This window comes from Kogia breviceps, chromosome 15 (genome assembly GCF_026419965.1).
Source record: "Kogia breviceps isolate mKogBre1 chromosome 15, mKogBre1 haplotype 1, whole genome shotgun sequence".
Classification (NCBI taxonomy): domain Eukaryota; kingdom Metazoa; phylum Chordata; class Mammalia; order Artiodactyla; family Physeteridae; genus Kogia; species Kogia breviceps.
This window is the reverse complement of record NC_081324.1, coordinates 44,106,612-44,119,893: the sequence shown is the minus strand read 5'-3', so window position 1 is coordinate 44,119,893 and position 13,282 is coordinate 44,106,612. Positions and strand designations below refer to the sequence as shown.

At 42.9% G+C, this 13,282-nt stretch overlaps 1 pseudogene; it reads left to right on the top strand.

Moving 5' to 3' along the window:
- The first annotated feature begins 752 nt into the window (after positions 1–752).
- Positions 753–8,152, top strand: LOC131742153 (gamma-secretase subunit APH-1B pseudogene; annotated as a pseudogene).
- The last annotated feature ends 5,130 nt before the right edge of the window (positions 8,153–13,282 follow it).

Genomic DNA, 13,282 nt, shown 5'->3' with positions numbered 1-13,282 from the left:
AGTAAGAAAGGCAAAAGTTTCTCCATTTTGTCGGTGAGAAAACTGATGCTCAGAGACTTAAAGAAATTTCCCAGGCACAACTGCTAGTAAATGGCAAACCTAGGACCCAACCTCAAGTCTTCTGGTTCCAATTTCAATGCTCATTCAACTCATCAGTGCTGTGAGTGAAAGGGGGTAGGAATAATACAAGACACAGAGAGAGAGAGGAATTCAGACAGAAGCTTCTGAAAATGTTTCATCAAAAGTATGGCTAACTAACCAGCTACCACTCTTAACTCACAGCTCTCTTAACCACCAGTCAACTAGGAGGCTGAAGGGACCGACCTGTGACCCAGAGTTCAAAAGGTCCCAAGTCTCCAGGAATCTAGAGGTCGCAGAGAGAATTCAGAACTGGGTAAAACAATCAAAATGGTCTAGAAATTGACTTTGGGACTAGTAATAAGAGTGATGACAGAGAATGCCTGAAAGAATGTTTTATGCTTTGTTGAACTTTTATGCTTTGTTGAACTGAGTAATGAGATACTCAGCCTGTAATTAACCTCAACCACCTAGTTTATACCCTAGAATTTCCTCACAGTAACATAATGATTAGCTCTGCACCTGATCTGACCCTATGGGCTGCACTGCCATAAACAGGGTCAGAGAGGGGTTACCACTGGGGAAGGAGAGGAAGTAGAGAGACACCATGAACCTAGGCTCTTAAGCAACATAGGAGAGAGAACTGCGCCATCCCAAATGAATGCCCGGAGGGGATGGAGGAAAATGAGCTGCCTCCAGAGCATCTCCTTGAGCTCTCTGCCATTGAGAGAGATTCCTTGGAGGTACCGCAAGTCATCACACATCCGCAATGACATCCAACATTAATGTGCTACCAGAAGAGATCCATTCAGTTCTAAGAAATACAATTGGTAAAGTGAACTTCCAAAAGAATTAGAGGAGTTGAAGCAGCATCTATTCATTTTAGTACATGCCTCGTGTTTAATCTTTTCTATGAGCTATTAATATACTGAATCTTGTAATATCCCTGAATACTGACACTTGATTGAAAGGTCCCACTACAGACACATAAGGCTGGATATCGTGCTCCATCAGTACACCAAGCATGGGAAGAGATCATACGCTCAGCACCATGTTGTAACTCAATTAATGTTCTTAATAACTAAACAATTCATCCTTATTAGGTTGTAGCAGAGTGAATGAGTTATTTAGACATGTGACCCTCATTAGAAAAACTCAGACATAGAATCATTTTGGAAGTGTCTTTCTCTCTTAACCTCCAGAGCACTCAAACAGTGCTCCTGACATATATAATACTATGGATACTGCACACGGCAAAAGGCAACCACATACTTAGGTTTGAAATCAGCTTTCTTTTTCACTCCCTCACGGTGATGAGATTGAGAATTTCTAAGTATGCCAAGAGTTTGAGGCACAAGAAGCCTAAAAGCATCGTTTTCTGCACCTGACAAGTGTTGGCTTGCAAACTGGCCCCGGTACACAGAGGGCAAGGAGAGACAGACCATCCAGACTGACAGGTGGCAGGTTTCATAAGCAAGGGAACTTACTGATGTGGCTTGTCTTGGGCACTGCAAGATGAGTAGATCTCCACACCTGCCCACCAGAATCTTAGAAGTTTATGTAGAGGGCTTAATGGGGTTCTGTGATGGTCTCAACACCACCTTCCTCTCTCACATTTGTGCCCTCGGAACAGCTACCCCTGTGGGAACAGTGGGCTGAACATTCATTCTAAAGATGGGGAGGGGGTGAGGGGCCTCTGATTGCCCAAGTCCAGCTTGCAGGTCAACCGACGGTCATGTCCTCTCAATGACCTCCTCCAAAAACAGGGAAAACAACCTAAAACTTATTTTCTCTGTTTTGACTGAGGCTTAAAACATCATGCTCTTGCTTTTAATATGCCATCAGAGTTGGTAAAAATAGGTCCATGAGCTTATGTGCTAGTTGATTTAACAGTAGTCTTCCATGGAAATCAAAGGGTGAGAGATCAGATAGTTTCAGAAGTTATTTCCAGACTCATTTCCAGATCCATATTACATGAGCAAATGTACACTTACCAAAATAAAACACTTAAACCACAAATATGTGTTCCTACCCCTAAATCAGCATAAACGGGAGATGAAAGAAAATAACAAATGTGTTATCTCTTTATTTATTGATTGATTGATTTATTTTTGGCTACTTTGGTTATTTGTTGCTGTGCGCGGCTTTCTCTAGTTGCGGTGAGCTGGGGCTACTCTTCGTCGTCATGGGCGGGCTTCTCATCGTGGTGGCTTCTCTTGTTGTGGAGCACGGGCTCTAGGCACGTGGGCTCAGTAGTTGTGGCTCACAGGCTCTAGAGCACAGGCTCAGTAGTTGTGGCACACGGGCTTAGTTGCCCGGCGGCATGTGGGATCTTCCCAGACCAGGTCTCAAACCCATGTCCCCTGCATTGGCAGGCGAATTCTTAACCACTGTGCCACCAGGGAAGCCCGTGTTATCTCTTGAGGAAAATTTCCGTCTAGGTCCATTCTGATATTGTGCCAAGAATAATAATGATGCTGACGACTGGTCTCCAGCTAGTCTCAGGGGTGGCAGTCGAAGCTGCCAAGTAACAGAGTGTGTGCTCAGGCAGGCGAGAGCTCAGACCTACAGGACTGACAGAGGACATAGCCCGCCATGGGAGGTAGGCATCAGGAACTGAGGCAGAAGGGCAAGGAGGGAGGGCTTCTAAGAAACCTCTGAGCATAGATGCCCCAATATTTACTGGAGATAAATGCTAGTCTTTAGGTTGGCACAATTCATGCTTACTTATTTTCTCCCAAGCTTTAATACTTACTTCTCTCTTTATAAAAATCACTGCCCTTGGGCTTCCCTGGTGGCGCAGTGGTTGAGAATCCGCCTGCCGATGCAGGAGACGCGGGTTCGTGCCCCGGTCTGGGAAGAGCCCACATGCCGCGGAGCGGCTGGGCCCGTGAGCCATGGCCGCTGAGCCTGCACGTCCGGAGCCTGTGCTCCTCAATGGGCGAGGCCGCAACAGTGAGAGGCCCGCCTAGCACAAAAAAAAAAAAAAAAAAAAAAAAAAATCACTGCCCAGTGTGATTTTGTCCACTGTCATGATGCCAACTCTACGCTGATGAAGAAGAAAATACATGTTGGGATTGGCTGTAATAGTCTTCTTGCCAACTGTTATTTCTTCTAGAAGCATGAATCTTGTCTTAGTCAGGTGACCTACTTCAAATGAAATGCAAATGCCTTATCGTTTAGAACAAGGATGGCAAACAGATTTTGTGTCACATATGAAGTCCCATCAGGCTCAGCAGGAACGAGTGCCATGATGGATGAGTGCCTCTGTCATGGATGTGGAGGGGAGAGAGCTAGAACGCAGAATAAGGTCAAACATGAGGCTAACAAAGCATCTAATACATAACATGCACTTAATGGTGAAATCCCAAGGCATTCTTTTTATAGTGAGGAATTAAAAAAAAGAAGGAAATTATCACCAATAGTGCTCAATATTTTCCAAAATGTTTTGGCCAAACAACAGACCAAGGAAAAGAATTAAGTGCTATAAACATTGAAGAGGCAGTGACAAAAATTATTTGCAGTACAGCAGAAACTAACACAACATTGTAAAGCAACTATACTCCAAAGAAAAAATTCTGATTAAAAAAAAATTATCTTTATTTGCAGATGACATACTGCTTCCTCCAAAATCTGGAAGTAGTACTAACAACTACTAAACTGAATAACAGCTTTTTAAAATTGCCAGAAACTCAGGACTTCCAGGATAAACATGGCTACCTAAGTTAGGATTTTTCCCTGTTCACTTTGTGGAAGTCACATAAAAGCAAAAAGGAGAATGAATAAAATCCCACAAACTCCATTTTCAGCAAAACCAGGAGTCAGATATACTATACAGACTCTAAAACATGTAAGATCTGCCCAAACCAGCAGAGATCAGCCAGAACTCGTGCCTGTGTTGGGGAAGAGAGCATGGAGAATTCTACAGGGCGTAGCAAAAACACATTTCTTGAAAATGGGGAGCCCCTCTTAGAGGCAAAAGCCCATGTCCCTTGTTTGCATCAACAAGTGGAGGAAATGGGTTGAGAAAGGGGGAGGATGGGGTAAGGGGGCAGCCGAGTCTCCCTGAACCATGTCTCATCCAAAGAAGGAAAGAGGGTAGGGCTGCACAGCAAATGGGGGCACATAGGCCCCCTATACAGGAGGTGGACTCTCTCTGAGGCTGCAAAGAAGTCCTTCAACTAGCCTGATCTTTCTGCCCAATCTCTACCCCCCAGGAACTTCTCTTCTAGGAAAACTCAAATCATTTACTGATGGGTCATAAAATAACCCTTTTTTGTTGTTTTGTTTGTTTTGCAATAAATTTTATTTATTTATTTTTGGCTGCGTTGGGTCTTCGGTGCCGTGCACAGGCTTTCTCTAGCTGCAGCAAGAAGAGGCTACTCTTCCTTGAGGTGCACGGGCTTCTCATTGCGGTGGCTTCTCCCGTTGTGGAGCACGGGCTCTAGGTGCGCGGGCTTCAGTAGTTGTGGCTCATGGGCTCTAGAGCACAGGCTCAGTAGTTGTGGCGCATAGGCTCACTTGCTCCACGGCATGTGGCACCCTCCCGGACCAGGGCTCGAACGCGTGTCCCCTGCATTGGCAGGCGGATTCTTAACCACTGCGCCACCAGGGAAGCCCTATAATAGCCCATTTTTATTAGGTGAAGGATGGGCACAGCATTGACACAAAGCTAATACAGGAAAAAAATTGTGAAAAACAACAACAAAACTTAATAATAGATGAGTGCACTTGTCAGAAAACTGTGAATATGAAGCACTTGAAATTTGTGAGCAAATATTTAACATGAATTTTTAAACTTAGACAAGTGCCTCTATAAAGAAACACTACAAAGCAGAAACTGCAAAAGCTCAGAGATGTAAAATAATTTAATAAATTAATTAATTACCTTAATTTAATTAAAAATGATCTAGAAGAAGCAGAAGACAAAAAATTTACAGAAATGAAGAAAAATTTAAAGGAGAATAAAATAATAATCAAAAAAATTTAAACAAACTAAAATGGAGATAGAGGAAAATATAGGTGAATATTTTTATAATCTTGGGATCAGAAAGGTTTTCCTAAACATGACCCCAAAAAAGTTAAAACAATAAGGAAAATATTGATGAATTTGATTATATTAAAATTAAAATTTCTGTATATGAGGAAAACATAAATTCTGGGAAACATTTGAAATATACATAACAAACAAAAGTTGATATTCTTTAGACACACACACATATATTTTGCAAGTTAAGAAGAAAAATATAACACCTCAACATAAAAAAGTCAAAGGATATGAACAGACAAGTCAAAAATAAGAAACACAAATATTACTAAATAAAAAAGAAAAATTCAAAACAGAATGGCAAATGCCATTTTTATAAAGAAAATTATTTAAACATTTGTATGGGTATAAATGGGGGGGAAGCCATGCATGGATGAAACTGTCAAAATGTTAAAACTTATGTGGAAACTATTTTATGATGAGTTTTACTACTTCAGGAATCAGAAATAAGTAAAATATTTCTATATTTTTGAAAAGCACACAATTAAAACATCACAACAACATCAAAATAAGAACAAGGTTTAAATTGGTGTTTCTCAACAGGGCTGCTTTGCTTCCTCAGGGCACATTCAGCAATGTCTGCAGACATTTCTGGTTGTCACAACTGGTAAGAACTGATATTGGCAAACAGTGGATGGATGCCAGAGATGCTGCTTAATAACTTACAACGCACAGGACAGCCCCTCACAGAAAAGAACCATATGACCTAAAATGTTAATAGTGCTGAGACTGAGAAACTCTGACCTAGATGGAAATAAGACAGGACCTATTTGTAAGAAAGAAGTAGTGAGAAGATGCTGTGTTGACTTAATGTCTTATGATTAGCCCACATCAGAAACCTCAAGAAACTATCTCAAACTGTTCGGAAGTTGCCTCACATTCACATCTCCATATATCCCTGTGGGAACCAGCATCGTACTGCACCTAACCCCGTGGCCTCCACAGAGCTGGAAGGGTGATGCTTGTAGAATCAGCCTTGCAAAACCACTGAGAGGCAGCCCTAACTTCCAAGTCAGGAGAGCACAGCTGTACAGGCAGAATCCTCCTAGATAGAGGTGAATGGCCAAGAGGGTGGGTGTGACCTTCCACTCTGTTACTCTCCATTCCTGCCTGTGGGAAGGCATTGCTTATGGGAGAAGTCAGTTCTAACCTCCCTGTGGACCCTCATAACCAACGGCTTCCCAGAAGATAGAGCTATATGTTGGGCTTTTGATGACCAAAGTACCTTTTTTTGAGTCCCTAGCAAGAGATTACTAAGATAAGGTTTATTGGAAGAGAAATGGTTTTCTAAATTCTTTAAGCTTCAGTTAGTACATCAAGATTCGGACTTTGCCAACTTTACCATTAAGCCAGGGATAGGGAGAAGCAAGGCTATGCTGTAAGGGGGATCCCTGCCATGCGAAAAGGAAGGTTAAAGACTATACTTTTGGGCTTCCCTGGTGGCGCAGTGGTTAAGAATCCGCCTGCCAATGCAGGGGACACGGGTTCGAGCCCTGGTCCGGGAAGATCCCACATGCTGCGGGGCAACTGGGCCCATGAGCCACAACTACTGAGCCTGCACGTCCGGAGCCTGTGCTCCGCAACAAGAGAGGCTGCGATGGTGAGAGGCCCGCGCACCGCGATGAAGAGTGGCCCCCGCTTGCCACAACTAGAGAAAGCCCTTGCACAGAAACGAAGACCCAACACAGCCCAAAATAAATAAATAAATAATAAAAATAAGTTTATTTAAAAGAAAAAAAAAGACTATACTTTTCATTCCCAGAGAAGGTGGAAAGGGAAAGGAGAAAAGGGGAGCAAAAGATATATGTGTTCTGGCAACTTGCTCCAGACCAAATTCCAGAGGGAACAAAGAAGTAGATGTATCTAGACAAATATGAGGGAAACTTGGAGCTAGTTGCTTCCTTCACCATATAGAACCTGGGAAAGCTGAGGGCCTCCAAGAAGAGGTTGTATTGTATGTGACAGGAAGAGAACAGGTAGATGAACCTGAAATACCACTCCTGGTTGCCCATGCCTGAGTGAAGGGTGCAGTGCATCCAGACACTAGTGTGTGCCCTAGGAAGTCGCAAAGAAACGCTGAGATGACCAGTGGACTTTCTGAGGCCCAGGATAGAGAAATGTCAAGCATTTCAAAACTGATGGGCAAATGGTGGATTTTGGCTATGGACACCATCACAATACCAAACATAGCCAGGTATTACCAGTCACTAACCTTTCGGAGGACACCAAACCCCAGAGCAGGAACCAGAGAGGGCTCAGAAGGACTGCTCCTCTCCTATGCGGATAAGAAGTCCCTCAATTCCTTGTCACCATGAGAACCCTTAAAGGTCCCCCAACCCAACCCCATAGATGCCATCTTGGAGATGGGAAGAGAAGAAGAAATTTGAAGATGGAGTTGAAAGAGACTATTTGAATTGAAAAGGACTGAAATCAGTGAACTGACATGCGTGTGTCCCCCCTGCCCACTTCCCGTTAAGTCCGTGATTGAGTATTTGAGAAGCCTTATCCAAGAAATGTGCCACTTTGCATATTATAAACTTTCTTTTTTAAAGCCCGTGTGGGCTTGAAGAGTATAAACCCAGGGGAGACAGCATCCTCTATGCGATTAATGGCTTATGTTTCTGGTTTGGGCTTTGGAATCATGAGTGGAGTATTTTCCTTTGTAAATACCCTGTCTGACTCTTTGGGGCCGGACACGGTGGGCATTCATGGAGACCCTCCCCAGTGCTTCCTAAATTCAGCTTTCGTGACGCTGGTCATCGTATTGCTGTACGCGTTCTGGGGCACTGTGTGTTTGGACGCCTGTGAGAGGAAAAAGTGGTACGCCCTTCTTGTAGTTCTTCTCCCCTACCTGCTGGTGTCAGCCCTGAGCTTCATAAATCCTCGTTACGGATTAAAGCTGGTGTCGGCATACATCACCCTGGGGCTCACGGGCGTCTGGACATTCTTCGTTTCTGCCGGAGCCTGAAACTCTGCCTCCTCTGCCAAGACTCGGACTCCCTCCTCTTCAAGCAGCGCTCCAGATAACCTCCAAGGACCGGCGCTTCTGAAACAGGAAGCTGCGCCTTTAGAAGAAGTGCAGCTGTATCTTCTAAAAGTCCATTTTCCTGGTGAAATTTAGAATAAACAGTACTATCTAGATACGATATGGCTTTCATGCAACGGCTTTCTGAAAGGGATACATCAGTGGTGTGCAGCCTGGCTGCAAGTTGGAATCACCTGGGAAAACATAAAGACTAATGCTCTGGGTTTCACCTTCCAGATTTAATTGGTCTGGGCATTTGGTAATTTTTTTAAAGCTTCTTAGATGAAACTCCGATGTGAAGCCAGGTTGAGAACTATCCATGTACAAATAGGAACTTTCTGAGAACAACATAAGTACATAAGAATGAGATGTTTAGCTATCTCCTAACTCAGTTTGTGTTGAGCAGGTAACTATCTGAATGTCAAACAGAAGGCCTAGTTGGCCTTTGTCTTTTTAAGTTCTGAAGTCACAAAAGGCTAAAGGGCTATCATCTCTGTGAACTGTTTTCTCATACTTCACTAGTACTCTGTTTTATGAGAACACGGTAGTCTGTGCTTCGAACTACAATAATAAATTGCACTGATTTACTATGATAAAAAAAAAATTCTTGTCCTGTATTTCTTTTCTTTGTTCCTGTTCTTAACCTTGGTTGCCTTACTTTTTTTTTTTTTTTTTTTGTGGTATGCGGGCCTCTCACTGTTGTGGCCCCTCCCGTTGCGGGGCACAGGCTCCGGATGCGCAGGCCCAGCGGCCATGGCTCACGGGCCCAGCCGCTCCGCGGCATGTGGGATCTTCCCGGACCGGGGCACGAACCCGTATCCCCTGCATCGTCAGGCGGATTCTCAACCACTGCGCCACCAGGGAAGCCCTGCCTTACTTTTTTAACTTTATAATCTCACAGGCTGTGCTTTCATCTTAAAATTTATCTTTCTAGCTCTACCTTTTATCTTTTACCTGTTAGGCTTTCAGTTTTTAAATCTATTTTAAATTTTTATTGTCATAATATCTATTCGACTTATTTATTTAAATTCTAAATTTTTATACTCTTCCCCCAAATCTTTTTTTTCCATCTTTATATGGCCAAGTTGAAAAAACAGGGGCATGCAGCAGCAGGAAGGGTCAAAGTGCTAAAACGAGAGACTGGAAATCTTCTTCTCAGCCTCCTACATTATTTTGGGGCCACAAGACAATTTTCTAGAAAGTCTTGGACTTCCCTGGTGGTGCAGTGGTTGGGAGTCCACCTGCCGATGCAGGGGACGCGAGTTCGTGCCCCGGTCCGGGAAGATCCCACATGCTGCAGAGCGGTTAGGCCCGTGAGCCATGGCCGCTGGGCCTGCGCTTCCGGAGCCTGTGCTCCACAATGGGCAAGGCCGCAGCAGTGACCGTGGAAAAAAAAAAGAAAGTCTTATCCATTATTCACACTTTATTATAGTAGGGAATTTCTACCATGCCACATGCCTCCTGGTGACATTGAACTTCTCAATAGTTCTCAATAGATATTCAATAGATAGCAGGTTTCTGGTGCCCTTTCACAGTAGCCTGGTGCTACTACCCACCATTTATATACCAGGAGGTTGACCACCCTTTCAGGCAATTCTCAGGCTTCCCAGCGACCCAGAGAAAAGAGGCAAACACTGGCTAGCATGAAGGATATATTATATAGGGCTTTTTTTCATTTTGTGCTTCTGTTTTTGTTTTTGTTTTGTTTAATAGTGCAACTTGGACCTCTGTTGGATCTTGGAAATCCAGGCATGTCTAGAAGCGCAGACAGTAAATAAGCTAAGGATCCTCTTACAGACCAAGGATCCCAGGAAGGTCCTGCAGGAACATGGTAGAAGCTTAGATGTTTTGAATTTTCCTCTTCCTAGGGTAGAACAATTGCAACATTTGGGAGTCTCAGGTCTTGACAGTGCCTCAGGGCTCTAGCCTCACTGCTTCTTTTCAAACTGTTACAAATATTTTTATTGTGAGCTAGAGTAAAAATACATTTTACATGGCCATCCAGTACACACACACACAACACACATATTGACACAAATAAATATTTTATCAAGTAATACCCTTACTCCATATGATAAAGTTAAAAAGCAACAAAGCTAATATAAATGTGATTTTATGATTATTTAATTGCAACATTATATTCTATATGTCTCTAACCTACTAACATTATTTCTTTACTCCTGCTTTTCAAATGGGAGTTAGAAACACTAAATAAAGGACTTTTCCCAAAGAGTTAGCTTGCTACAAAGTCATATAAACAAATACAACAATAGCTAACATTTATTAAGATTTAGTATGTGCTAGGCACTGTCCTATGTGTACTTTGGATGATAGCTCTCTGGCAAAGGTTCTATTTTTATTTTCATTGCTACATCTTATGTAAGGAAAAGGGCATTTAGGGATTAAGTGGCCGCTCTAGATCACATAGCTAATTGCAAAATAGACCTTAGATTCGAACCCAGACTTCCTGGCTCCAAAATTACACACTTATCCACTAAATTACATTTTTCTACTCCCATCCATCTTCAGAGAAATTAAAGTAAAATCCCCCCCCCACCCTTGTCCTAGTCAGCTTAAAGGACAGGACCAATAAGGCTATGGTATCCCAAGTACCTAACCTCTTTTGGGTACCCTGGAGATATTTCACCAGTGAACACAACTCTAGCCCGCGTGATGGGGTGACATTGCCAATCAGGAGATATTTACCTTGGCCTCCGAAATCCAGGATGTGGCACAATGAACAAAAATATCATCTAAGAAATAATATGACACCAAGAGACACACCTCTTTAGCCTGGTAGAATCCCTAGCAACAATTCTCTCCAACTGATCTTCTACATTACAATCAAAGTTATCTTTACATACACAAATTTTAGCCTCTTACTCCTACAATTAAAATATTCATGACTTTCATCATATACTCATAGAGTCTAAATAAATTATTTTGCAATGTATGCAAATGTCAAATCGTTATGTTGTACACCCCAAACTAACATAATATATGTCGATTATACTTCAATTGAAAGGAAGGAAGGGAGGGAGGGAGGGAGGAAAGAAAGAAAATTATATATGGCCATGATCTTGCCCCAACCTAATTTGAATCTCACTCTGCAGTTCCCTATTCACAAAACCTTAATTTTAGCCCTTTCCCACCTTGTTTGCCTAGATCTTTACTCATCCTTAAAAATCCAGTTCAACCAGAGCAGACTGTGAAAGCTTCACCTGTGTAGATATTCAAATAGCCAATCATTGGAACAGAAATAGAGTTGAAGAGAATAACAGGAACTTAAAAAAAAAAAAAAAGAGAGAGAGAGAGAGAAATGAGAGAATGTGATCTGGGAGTTGGTGGAGAACACTAGCAATGTAGAGAAGTGGTTGAAAAGCCTGGTGACTTGAGATTCAAGAGTGGGTGCTTTGGGGAGGAGAAGAAATGACCTGGAAGAGACAAACAAGAGCAAGGGTGACTCTCAGCACTCTTTTTGAGAAGCCTGCAGAGGAAGCAGTGTCCTAGGGGGGGAGAGAGAGATTTTCTTTGGAAAGACTTTGTTTACAGAGGGAATTTAAAGTTTAAAGGAGAATTTTTTAAAAATCCAGTTCAATATCATTTTCCCCACCTTCCCCAGCAAAATTTTAGAACAGCCTCCAAAACATTGTAAGAGATAATTCCAGTGGAGTTATTGCTATTACTAGTATAATAGTATAAGATGGTTTAGAGAGGCAAACAAGAACCTCTTTCAAAATGCTTTGATAACTATCCTCTAATGCTACCTTGGGCATGCCCCTCTCAAACGTTCTAGGTAAGAGAGTAAATTGGTACAGCCTCTGTGGAGAGCAACTAGATATGATGGTTAAATTTTTTGTGTTAACTTGGCTAGGCTATGGTGCCCATTTGTCTGATCAAACACTAGTCTAGATGTTGCTGTGAAGGATTTTATAGACATGATTAACATCTACAATCAGTTGACTTTAAAGGAGTAAAGGAGAGGACCCTCAGTGATGTGGGTGCAGCCCATCCAATCAGTTGAAGACCTTAAGAGCAAAAAAAAAAAACCAAACAAACAAAAAAACAAAAAAGAGAGAGAGAAAGAATAAAAGGAGTTCTGCTCCAAGATGGTGAAATAGAAATCCATTTTGGAGGGGGATGTCATGAAGATGGCACCATAGGTCATTCCTGACTTCAGCCCCCTCAAAGGAAGACCAGCTAGCAACTATACTATACTATAGCACTATACTAACTATAGATGAGACTATAGCACTATACTATACTATAGCACTATACTAACTATAGATGAGACACCACTGTGAAAATCCCAGAACCTGGGGTGGAGACAGGAGGTGAGGCTTAAGCCTCACCCTGGACCACAGAGATGGAGAAGGACCACATTTGAAGAGTAAGAGAAGTGTCACTTGGAGCTTGTTGCCCCTTCCCTAGGCCAGCGCAGCACTGCACCAAGAGGTTCCCCCCTTGGCCTATGGTTTCCCCAGGGGGAGAAAGAGAGCCCAAGGTGGACCTCCAGCTCCTCCAGCATTTCAGACACTTCCCAGGAGGCCCACTTGGGTCTCTCCTCATGGGAATCACAGAGGGAAATCTGTGGGCCTCGACCACTGGGTATCAGATAGAGATGGAGAAGGAGAAGAGGACTTACAACAAGTTCAGATCTATGCAGACTGTGTTCCTGCTTGCAGAAGAGCCTGGGCAGAGATTCTGGCCAGCAGCTCTGCCCATCTATGAAAGTGTGTGTGTGTGTGTGTGTGTGTGTGTGTGTGTGTGTGTGTGTGTGTGTGTGTGTGTGTTTTGGGGGTGGAGGGGGACAGATACACCTAAGCCATTCAAAACAGGTTGGCAGGCAGGAGCAGGGTGGTGGGAAACAATTGGGGGGAGGGTGAAGAGAGAAGAAGCAAGTGTCTCCTTGGTTCCGGCACGGAAAATATGGCAACTGCCGGAAATGTGACAGATTTGTCACAAGCATGTGAAAACACCTCAAGAATGGTGTTTGCTCACATTATGTACCCTATGCCTAGTGCAGAGCATGGAACATATTAAATATTCGTTTGCTGAATTCAAAGTGAAGGTATGAATGAATTAACCGTATAAATTTAAAAACAAAATCCTTTCTGAGTTCCCAGCCTGCT